The sequence below is a fragment of the Anastrepha obliqua genome, chromosome 1, assembly GCF_027943255.1.
Source record: "Anastrepha obliqua isolate idAnaObli1 chromosome 1, idAnaObli1_1.0, whole genome shotgun sequence".
Taxonomy (NCBI): Eukaryota; Metazoa; Arthropoda; class Insecta; order Diptera; family Tephritidae; genus Anastrepha; species Anastrepha obliqua.
The window spans coordinates 165,942,590-165,954,638 of NC_072892.1; positions in this window are offsets into that span (position 1 = coordinate 165,942,590).

Below are 12,049 nucleotides of genomic sequence, written 5' to 3' on the forward strand. Positions count from 1 at the left end.
AACATGACCCGAATAGCCCGGTTGAATTTAAATGGAAAGCATCCATAATCTTTATGTTGATCTGATAATACATTACTGTTTCTAATTAGTTGCCCTATCCAAATCATGCATTTCACATGTTTAAAAAAAAAATATATATATTTAATAAAGAATTGCGATTAAATTGTTTTCCACTAGTTTTTAAGTTTATCATATGTTTAAATAAAGTTGGCAACAATTTATGAAAATACGTGTTTAAAAGGACAATGGAAAATTTATTTTAAAATAAGTGTCGATTCTAATTAGCTGTCAACAGCTGTATATTTAAATTAGTATTAATATTTACCGTATTTTCGTGAGAAATATTGTTCAAATATATTATCTTGTGCAAAGAAAAGGGGAAGTTATTACTTTTTGTGTATTTCGTGATTACAAAGCGTGAAAATATAAAAGTGGTTTCTGTTAAAAAGTTTTAAGCTGAAAAAAAAAACATTTTGCTCCTTCAGATTTGTAATGCTGAGATCAATACGTATCGTATTTATACTTATTCTATAAAGTGTATATTTACTTAAATGTATTCTGGTTTAATGAGAAAAAACTTTAATTTGGAAATTCATACTTCAATTTTTGTTGTGAATACTTTTCAACCAACCTGTATAACTTCAATATCTCCACCTCAATCAATAGATCATTGCTCTTTGTTTTATAAAAATTTTGTCTTTCTCTCATCGTCCAGCATATGCAGCTCTACATACTCACGCATTTGCATTTCATACGTCTCCGCTCACAGTTTACGTGTTTTTCCTGAATGCAAGGAGCCCTTTTACTCAGTAGCGGTATTCTTTATGTCTTGAGTACGTGCAATGATACAACAATAAAACACATGCAAGAAAATTACTTTCAATACATGCAAAAATTGCGGCGCTGTGCAAGCTGTTTATTGTTGTTTCTTAAGTTTGCTACAATTCTGCATTTCTGTATAGTTTTTAAAGAGCAGGTGGAACGGAGAAATGAGGAGCCTGAATTCCTGCCTCTCAATGAGCAGCGGTTTTTTGTGTTGGTTTTGTAACTGTTTCTAAATTGAAATTCTCTTTGTTAAATCAATGATTTGATACAATTATGGAGAGGCTATCATCCATTCGAATTTCGGGTGGCTTAAAATCCAATTGCCACATATTAATTTTGCATTCAACATCTGTACACGCCTCTATGTCAAAATTGTGCCTATATAAATAGTTTATCCTCGTACGACGTGCACATTGGAAGCACAAAAACTGTCAGTTTAAATCATTTAAAATAATTCCAACCCAAATCACTACCAGAGCGCGGCGCTAAAACAAACTTCGCTCCAACTCCACTGACATCTGTCTCTTTCCCTGGGCCAACTGTTCGAATGAACGAAGTACGTGAGTATAAATGTGACTACGTATGAATGGTGTGTTTATATATATAATATGTGTGTGTATGTACTGCGTTTATATGAATGTATGTATGTATATATGAATTGTTTGTATGTATTGTGCGCGAAGGTGGCACGTTGCGATTAAATTTGCAATTTTGAAAACATTTCACGAATTCAGCTCGTTAATTCGCATTGAGGCAAATTTAGGAAGCTGAAATTTGGCAAAACAAAGCAAGAGTTTTGCCCCTTTTGTGTTGGTGTTAGTGCGTGCAAATGTGATAGTGTGTTGATAGTGAATATTTTATAAAATATAAACATACGTATGTACTGGGGATATTAATCCCGAAATTGTGGGATTTTATGACTACTTCGATTCCGGATCTCGAACAATTTGAAATCAGGAATTGAAAGAAGTGAACACTTTTTTATTATTGTATAAAATTTGATTACACTGAATTCCGGGATTGGTTTGGTCCGGGATCGCGAAAGATTTAAAGTAACGAATTGAAAGAAGAAAATTTTTTTTTATTGCAACGAATTTCTGGATTACTTTGTTCCGGGATCCCGAAAAATTTGAAATAACGAATTGAAGGAAATAAACACTTTCTTATTAAAACCTTTGATTATACTGAATTCTGGTACTAATTTGATCCGGGATCCCGAAAAAAAATTTCAAAATCCCGAGATCAAACTTTTCTTCCAATATAGCCATCCCTAGCCCGTATACATATAGAGAATGCGCATAGTAGTTGGCGGTGATTTGCACCAGTCGTATTGCCAATTATACAGCAACATAAACGTAGGCGTTTGCTAGTTACCAATTTGCACCCATTGCACAGCCGGAATGCCGGAGCGCACAGCGCAGCCAGTGCGAAACAACAGTGAAATGCAAAATTTCCAAACCAGTAGCTGAAAATAGTAGATGTGAATTGAAAACCACCAAAAATTAATCTCGAACAAAAATTTTTAATGCGCGCTGGTTGTCGAATCGATTAAAACTAGCAAAATGCTGGCCGCAGTGACGACTATGACGTACGAATGCGTGAATGTGGGGGGTTTTACGCGCTGTGACACGTTTGTGCCGGAGATACCTGAGTAGTAAAAATGTAGGTTGAATTTTGAAATGTGTAGTTTGCTAACTATTTCCTCTTAAAAAACAACAATAAAAGAAAATACTTTTTATAAACGAAAGACAGCTCTCGAAACATTTCTGGAGCTCCATTTTCCGTATAGATATCAGAGACGTCTTGAATTTTCCCACTACTTCTTTTTTACTGCTCAAATGCATTCTCCGTATCCTGCAGTAGTTTTTGATTCGATCAAACAGAAAAAATCGCAGTGGGCTATATTAAAGGGAATTCCATGACTGTTGGATTGGATGGTATTCGTTTCGTTCTTGGCCAAAAATTCACGGTTAAAGATGGTACTGTGGAACGGTGCGTATTTAAGGTACAAAATCCACGACTTGTCTTCCCACAAATTCTTTTTTTTGGGCGAATTGTTAAACGTCTCATAATGACCAAATAATAGTTCTTATGAACTGTTTGACCTTCAGGCAAAAATTCGTGGTACAAAATACCGTTGTAATCCCTAAAAGCCGTGAGCATCGTTTTCTTGTTAAATTAAAAACGACATGGTTTTTTGGTCTTTGTTCATTCGGAGCTTTCCACTCACTCGCTTGATGTGTGCACTGCGTGTCGTATTTATTAACCCCCGTCTCGTCGTCAGTAACGATGCGTTTGATGAATGTTGGGTCGGATTCAGCATTGGAAATCATGTCTCGGTGATATCAACGCTGTCCTTTTGTTTGCATGAAATTCAGGTCTTTTGGCACCAACTTTACTGTAATACGGCGTAAACTCAATTATTAACTACAAGTCCTGAGACGATCCATAAGCAATGTTCAAGCCGTCTGCTAGCTCTAATTTGTGGTTATTGCTCAATTATTGTTTCACTTTATTTGATGTTTCCATAAGTTTTCGATATCGTTGGTTTGTAACTGCGTTCGTCATCTGAAGGATCGATGGACTCAGGATCTCTTCTGAAGCGTCTATGCCAATCTTAGACGGCTGTTTTCCTTAGAGTATAACTGCCAAACCAGTTTCTCAACAATTCTAAGGTTTTCGCACCGTTGAATGCACTTTGAATGCACTTTGAATGCAAAACTTCACACAAAATCCTTGTTGCAAATTCAAAACCATTTTTAAAATTGTAAAAACTCGAAAACACGTGCAGAGGTAGATTTAATTACTCAAGACGGCGATACTTTATCAAATCTCAAGGAACGGCATCATAACAAAAATGAAAACAGCACTCAAGGCAGTTGACGAGGGCGTTAAATGGTGGTTGTTCCGGAAACTTTTGGGTCAAGGCAGCACAAGAATTCCTCGAAATGTTTTTTGTATGGAATAAATGCGTAAAAGAAAGAGGTTATGGTAATGGTAATTGTATTGGTAGTGGGAATGGTAATGGTAATGGTAATAGTAATGGTAATGCTAATGGTATCGGTAATGGTTATGGTAATGGCAATTGTAATGGTAGTGATAATGGTAATGGTAATGGTACCGATAGTGATAATGGTAATGGTAATGGTAATGGTAATGGTAATAGTAATGGTATTGGTAATGGTAATGGTAATAGTAATGGTAATGGTAATGGTAATGGTAATGGTAATGGTAATGGTAATGGTAATGGTAATAGTAATGTTAATGGTAATTGTTGTACGGGTTTAGCTAAGGCCTTTGTGCACTGCAACCAAGTGATCTATTGTGCGCCCCTAAGTATCATACTTCATTTTAATTATTTAGTATTGCAAGGAATCGCACCAGCTCCTTAAGGGGGAACATTTGTAAGTCATCATCCTGTGTCTCCTGTGACCTAATGCTTCACAGTATTTGATTAGGTGTTCCATGGATTTCTCTCCATCCCAGCAAAACGAAAAGGTTGACGCTTCCATAGATTTGCCTAAAAATTTCAAGCAAATAAGACAAAAACTGTACAACTTTGACTGAGAGGATTTAGACAGGACAACTAGGTGCTAGGGAGGCTTGTAAAGGCTGTAACCGCTCCACAGAGTAATCTGAAGCCTCTTTTGTATAGGGTTAGAGTAGATCTTGCTGTGTTAATATTAAAGTTTAGGAACGATTTGGGCCGTTTGCGCCGTTCCAGTATTCTTTGGTTTTTATTTTAGTCCATTTTTTTTCTTTCAAAAAATCTTTATACTAAGTTTAAAAGTCTAATGAAAATTTGTTGAATTTATTAGAATTTCGTACAGAGTTTGAAATTTGAAGTTATATGGTTTTTGTTGTTGTATAAATATCTTTTTGCAAAAATTAGAAAAAACAAGAAAAATTTGCAATATTTCGCGTTGCTATTTTTGTGTATACAGGTGTAAATAAGTATGTATGGATGTGTGTATGTTTGTATGTATGTATGTGTGCATGTTTGTATGAATGTGTGTGTGTATGTATGTATGTACGATTGTGTTTTAGCTTAGACCGCCCCATTAATTTTTCTATGAACTTTTGTTTTGTATGCTGTAGTAACGAGCTGAATATCAACTAAATGCACAAAATTTTTAGCTCTCTGGCTTAGAGGGTTTTAGACTGCGGATATTAACTAGTTGATGACTGGCTTTAGTTTTGTTGGTCTTGTTGGTGTTCACGTTTAAGTCAGATCATTAAATTTGTAATGCTACTATAATTTTGAGTTTCTATACATATTTTTTTTTTATTGCAGAGTGGCTTGTTTAGACCAGTCGCGTTCCTTTTATTTCAGCACTTGCATTGTCAATTCTTAATAGGTTTATGTATAAGTAAACATTAACTGAAAGCACAGTGCGCTCTGTTTATAAACTGGTGGTTACCAAGAGCAGTCATAACTTCACGCCCAACCAGCCAACATCTTCGCTTAGCTTTCTATTCTGAAATTATCTTCGCGCTTCTTCTTTTTACATCTTCCCTTGTTGACCGCAAAAATGGTTGGCTTAACATTCAACTTTGACCGTGCCACACGCAATTTCTAGGAGACATCTCTGTTCTGGTTTATTTTTGGATTTTCAAAGATCGTAGAAGATCGAATTTAAGGCAAGTGAAAAAAAATGTTGCCTACCTTATCCTCTTCAATATGGGGATATAAAATTCCGGCCAACATTGCGCTGTAACATTGCCTGTAAAGCAGATTTCTTCTTTTAATTAATTAATAATTGGGTATCGCTAGGGACCAAAAGTTCTGTGCGTGGCTTAATGCAAACCAGGCTAACCTATCCTAACTAATAAGTGGCGCGTGCATTTCTGTTAGGTGTTTGGCCGAGTTCCTCCTTCTATTTGTGTCGTGCGTCTTGATGTTGTTCCATAAATGGAGGGACCTGCAGTTTTCAGCCGACTCCGAACGGCAAATATTTTTTATGAGGAGCTTTTTTCCTGGCAGAAATACACTCGGAGGTTTGCCATTGACTGCGGAGAGGTGACCGCTATTAGAAAAACTTTTTAACTGAGCCAAAGCCTCTTTGGCTCCTTTGGACATGAACTAGCCATTATTTGGTAAAAGAAGCTTTTGCCAATTTTCAATCCTGATCAACCTCGAAATGTTTTTTATATGGGAAAAATGCGGAAGAGCGCCAGCAAAAAAGTTATAAAAAATGTTTGTTATTAGTGTAATGGTGAGGGTTATGGTAGTGGCAATGATAATGGTAGTGGTAATGGTAATGGTAATGGTATTGGTAATGATAATGGTAATGGTAATGGTAATAGTAATAGTGAGGGTTATGGTAGTGGTAATGGTAATGGTAATGGCAATGGTAATGGTAATGGTAATGGTAATGGTAATGATAATGGTAATGATAATGGTAATCGTAATGGTAATGGTAATGGTAATGGTAATGGTAATGGTAATGGTAATGGTAATGGTAATGGTAATAGCAATGGTAGTGGTAATGGTAATGGTAATTGTTGTACGAGTTTAGACCTTTGTGGACTGCAACCAAGTGATCTATTGTGCGCCCCTAAGTATCATACTTCATTTTAATTATTTAGTATCGTAAGGAATCGAACCAGCTTCTTAGGAGGGAGCATTTGTAAGTCTTCATCCTCTAGTAGGCACGAGCTTAGGACTCTGTGTCTCCTGGAACCTAATGCTTCATAGTTTTTGATTAGGTTTCCCATGGACTCTTCTCCATCACAGCAAAATAAAAAGGTTGATGCTTTCATAGATTTGTGTAAAAATGAACTTTTTGGAGTGATTAAGGCCGTTTGCTCCGTTCAAAATATGAGTTATGAGTAATTTTTCGATCATTAGCAATCTTGGGCGGAATACATTAATGACACATGTTTTGGCATCGAATTTATGATAAACATAACGAGTGCTACAGCACATCTCTCTGTATGATGGCGGTGGTGACTTTTCCTGGCGCTATTTCACGAATGCTTTCCTCGATATTCGTCTTCCGAATGTGAATCTTTAGTGAATTATTCGCCATAAGGTTGGCTGGAACCCCAATATATCCACTTAGTGATTGTCTCCAGGAGGACATTATTTAAGGCCCCCTCAATGCCGAAAAAGGCGCCCACGGCAAACTCTTTCTGATATTGGGTCTCCTCTATATTTTTACCTATTGTATGCAGGGCGGAATCTACTGATCTACCTTTACAATAAGCAAGGGGGTTCAGCAAGGAGGATGAAAGTACGAGTTCTTTACATCCTTAGGAAGGCATGTGAGCTGCCTACTTTGGGCATCAATACAATTCTCACGGCTCTCCACAATATATATAGCCCCTGACTTGCAGCTTGCAGGGCTGAACTTTTCACACTTTTATTTGCATGGCGACCGAACTGGTCAACTACATACAGCCTTGACCAAAAGTATTCGGCATCCCACTAAAATACAAGTAATTTCATATGAGTTTATCAAAGTGGCTGCTGCTTTTTTAAAAGAGTCGCTAGGCTGTTTAACCTTTGAGCAGTGAGTAACAGCAACAAATTGCATTATGGGGAAGACCATGGCACACTCGGCGAAGTCCAAAAAGTTGCATTTTTAAAGTTACACTTAAAATATTTTGGCAATTTAAAGTTTGTAGTTAATGTGTGAATAATCTTTAGTGTAAAATTATCGAGCGAAATGCCTAAAGAAAGTGAACCTCTTTACGACGAAAGATTGGAAATACAAGTTTTAAGTGAGGGAGCGAAGTCTCAGGTTGAGATTACCAATTTGGTGGGATGCTCGCGGTCTGCAGTCCAATGTGGTATTAAGCGATTTGCGGAGACAAAATCCCATCATAATAAGTCAAAAACTGAAAGAAAACGCCTCGCTGGTGTACGGAAATACCGAAAACTTATACGCGAGTATATCAAGGATCGTCAAAAATCCTCTTCTGCCCTGTCGGAATCCTGTGGCTTTTGTAAGCAGATTCAAAGGGATTTAAAGCTCAGAAGAAGCCTTGGATTTCACACAAAAATCGAAAAAAGCGTTTGAATTGTCTCTATTATGGAGGAAGATTGGACAAATATTTTGTGGTCTGATGAATCGAACTTTGGGGGAGGCTTAGTTTATGATATTTTAAAATACCAACAACCAAAGCTTTTTATACCAGTCCAATTTCGGGGAAATAACACAAATCTTTTAGGAAGATATTGTTTTCTTTCCTACAGACGTGTGACGTTCGTGTGGTAAAGGGGCTGCCAAGGAATACCATCCACATTGCCCGGTACCAACTGCTAAGCATAAGCGAGGAAGCATTATAATCTGGGGCTGTGAATCTGTGATGGTATTTTTTTTGTCAGGACAGACTAGCCAGTACAGCTCTCAGACACAATTAAATCCATTGTACTTCACTTGGATATCCTTTTTAATTTTCTTTAAATCTACTCGACCTCCGAAGATATCTAAGTAGATTTTGTGGTGTCAAGGAGCCAAGGTGGTCGCTTCTTAACACATCAGTGCCAAAGACCTCAAACCTGAAGCGAAGGCAGGGTAGACGCCCAGAAAGTGGTCCGCCGTTCTCATCCTCATCTCCACTGGCTGGGCAAAGTCAGAGATACTCACCTTTTCCATGTGCTTCGCCCAGAGAAAGGGGCCCGTCATCAGTTCAACCAGTCTCCTACAGTCCCCTCGCTTGTGGGTTAGAGTAACCCGATTGGCTGCAGAAGGGAGTGGCAGAACGGGCTCTGAGGCCAACTTTTTTGGCAGTTTGGCTAAAGAGTCAAAGATCTTGTTACCCGCGTTACCCACGTGTCGCGGGACTCATGTTAGCATCAGGATATTATGTCTACCGACATAGTTCAGCCTGGATTTACAGGATCGACTACCTCTGATGTGGTTGGGGGACTTTCTAAGGCCATGAGCGCAGCTTGGTAGACACATATAAATCTATTTTCCAGAACAAAGCTCATCGCTTCTTGAACAGCATACACCTCCGCTTGAAACGCAGATGCATGCATTCCCAGAGCAAAGTGCAGTTTTGTTCCGCTGGATTCCACGTAGACCCAAGAGCAGGAGCCGGGCGCGGTTCTGGAGCCATCCGTGAAAATACGAAAACGCCGGGGTAATTTTCTGAGTTTGACCACAATTGAGCCGTTGGCAGCATCACACTGTATCTCTTGTCAAGCACGACTCTGGATGGCATGGAGTCAAGGGACATGGCAAGGACCGTTGGTTCGAAGTCCATGCCTACTCTGTTGTCCAGTGCCGTACAGGGGCCGTACCAATTCCCATTGTGCTTCAGCCTGCAGATGGCCTTCCAGGCCTCTCCTTGGATGAAAACATCAAGTGGTGGTAGACTAATAGAGCCGGATGGTGTTTGCGAAAGGGTCATTTGCGAGGGTCGCATGGACAGCCAAAAGTGGAGCGAATGGAGCGCCATAAGTACAGCCGTATGTGCAAAGCTTGTGCACAGCATACCCCAGAGGATTGCTGCTGTTATCAAAGCAAAGGGTGGACCTACTAAATATTAATTTTTTTCGCCAAGGATGTACTATGTTTCATATTTGTACAGTTCTTGCGAAAAAACTGCTTGGCGTCTGGGGACTGTTTTGGCGCACAATAAAGGTTTTTGATTTGGTAAGAAGATGCGCGTAATTTTGCTGGATGAGGTGAGATGATTATGAATTTCTGTTGGCCGACACGGTTGCTTATCAGTCGCGTCCACACAGGAAATAGCTTCGCTGTTTACTTCGGGAAATACCTCGTTTGGTAGCGAAAAACAGGGAGTAAAAGACAAATTGTGAAATGCTCCATGTGTTTTGTAGATATGTATGTATGTTTGTGCCAGCGTAATTTCCTGATCGGTTTTTGCATATATTTTCTCAAACGTCAAACGCCATGTTGGTATCATTACTTCAGCGCTGACTGCTTTTCTCCATTTTACTGGTATAAATTGCATATTTCAATTGCATTAAATCACCGCCAAGAGCCACATCAGAGCTCAATGACAATCGAGTGCAAAAGAAATCCAACACTTAAGGCGATTTTACTTTGCTGCTTCCGCAGTTGCGGTCCGCCTCCTTGCGCTGTATTTTCTTCAACCTTTTTTCCTCAACTTTTTGTATTTTGCCATTTGGTTTTTTGTTTGTTTGTTTTTTTTTTTTTGTGGCATCTGTATGCTGGTTTTTCTGTCAGCTTCACCGCAATGGTGTTGTAAAGGGACTTAGAAAAATGTCAAAACTTTTGCAATTTCCGCCACAAACAAAGTGCAATCAGTTTGAAAGCTTAACGCTTAACAATGGCGAGCGCAAATGGAACGAAATGCCTCGAAAGTGGACCCGGAAGGCAGTGGAAGGGTGCGAACCAGAACGCTCGGTTAGTTTACAGCAGATCAGCAAATGCCAGTATTGCGATGTGGGATGGCAAAGTAGAGCGCGCGCGTGTAGATGAACCGGTGCAAACAAGCAGTTGCAGAGCCCATTTAAGATTTACTGCACCAAAGTGCACTCTTGCCACACTCAGCTGCAGCATTGCAGTGAGCTGATTTCCGCACCGTAGCTGTTTGTGGCATGGATTTGAAAAAAAACGTCCAGTAGACGGGGAAATTAAAGCAGAACTAGACAAGAAGCAGTGCGAAATGCTCATAGCCAGACACATCGCCAATATATTTACACGAAAAAGGAATGGAAACGCATTTAGGCTGGCTACAGCTGCATGGAAATACCAACAGCAACCACAGCAACAACAACAGTAGCAGTTGTAATGGTAGCAGCAACGTCAGCAGTTGCCAAACAAAAGCACTTTGCAGCGGTGCGTCCAAAAAACCTCTTCAAATAAAGTAAAAGTTTAGTTTAGCGAAAACAAAGTTGCTCAAAAGTAAGAGGAAAAAAAAACCAAAAGAAGATTTCGCAATTTTTGGTGTAAATTCGTTCGAAGAATTTCGAGCGAAATTTGTTTTAATGCTTCACACGATAAACTAGCATCAGCAGGTAATGAAGCCAATGCATCGGCGTCGAGTGGTCGTGGCGGCGGCAGTAGTTGCAAGTTCGTCAGTTGCTGCATTAAATAAGAGGGCACAGCCAGCTTGCATTATTTTGCCAACACCAGCTTAACCTGCTGGTGTTGCAATGCAATCTTTAAAAGTTTCGCCTGCTTTGAGCGCTCTTTGCTGCCTTTTTCCTGGCGCTCAACATTTGTTTGATTCGTTAGAGATTGCAACTTTTCACTTTTGTTTTCGCAAAATTTTGTGGTTCTTAACATTTGCCAAATGAAGCCAAAGAAGCCACGCTAAAATGCACCGCCCAGGCAGTGCAGATGCCAACTTTTCTTGCTGATTTGAGTGTTTGTTGACGAAAGTAAATAATCTTTTCGTGGATTTTGATAAAGATGAATAATGCATGCCATTAATGTTTAACCGTTATTCACAAAGAGGCGGTACATATATCGAACAACAAAAAGGTGAACCAGAGCACCTATCAACATGAAATTCTATGATGGACTTAGCATGCAGTCGTTTTTGCAAATCGTGGTCGTGAAGCCTTGTCTAGACAAAAAGGTACTGCTTCTAGGCTCGGAATACCTGAACTCTGCTCAATTATAAATTCGACTTGGTGGTACCAGAGAGAGAGTGCCTTTAAAGAGAGACGAGTGTCTTTAAACGAGCCTGTGAATAGACTGGGTTAGTGCTATGCGGAGCCTTGTCACTCTTGATTAATGCCGTTGAATAACTGTGTGTATTACATCAGAACAGTCCGGAATTCGTCACTTCTTCTTCTTCTTGTTTGGCGCGATAACCGCTTACGCGATTTTGGCTGTGTTTCACAAAGCGCGCCAGTTGTTTCTTTCTCACTCCAGTTGCAAACACTAAGTGAAGCCGAGTCCTTCTCCACCTGATCGTTGACAACGTAGCCGAGTCACCGAAGCCAAGAAAATCATTTTTCTAATAGCGGTCACCCCTCGGCAGGCAATGGCAAGCTTCCGAGTGTATTTCTGCCATGAAAAAGCTCCTCACAAAAAATATTTACCGTTCGGAGTGGGCTTCAAACTGTAGGTCCCTCCATTTGTGGAACAACATCATGACGCACACCACAAATAGAAGGATGAGCTCGGCCAAACACCCAAAAAGGGTGTACATACTTATATCTATGCCGCCGTAGAGCTCATACAGCTCATTGTTCTATCATCTACGATAGTCGCCATCGCAAACGTGCAAAGGTCCCAAAATCTTAGAATCTTTCTCTCAAACACTCCAA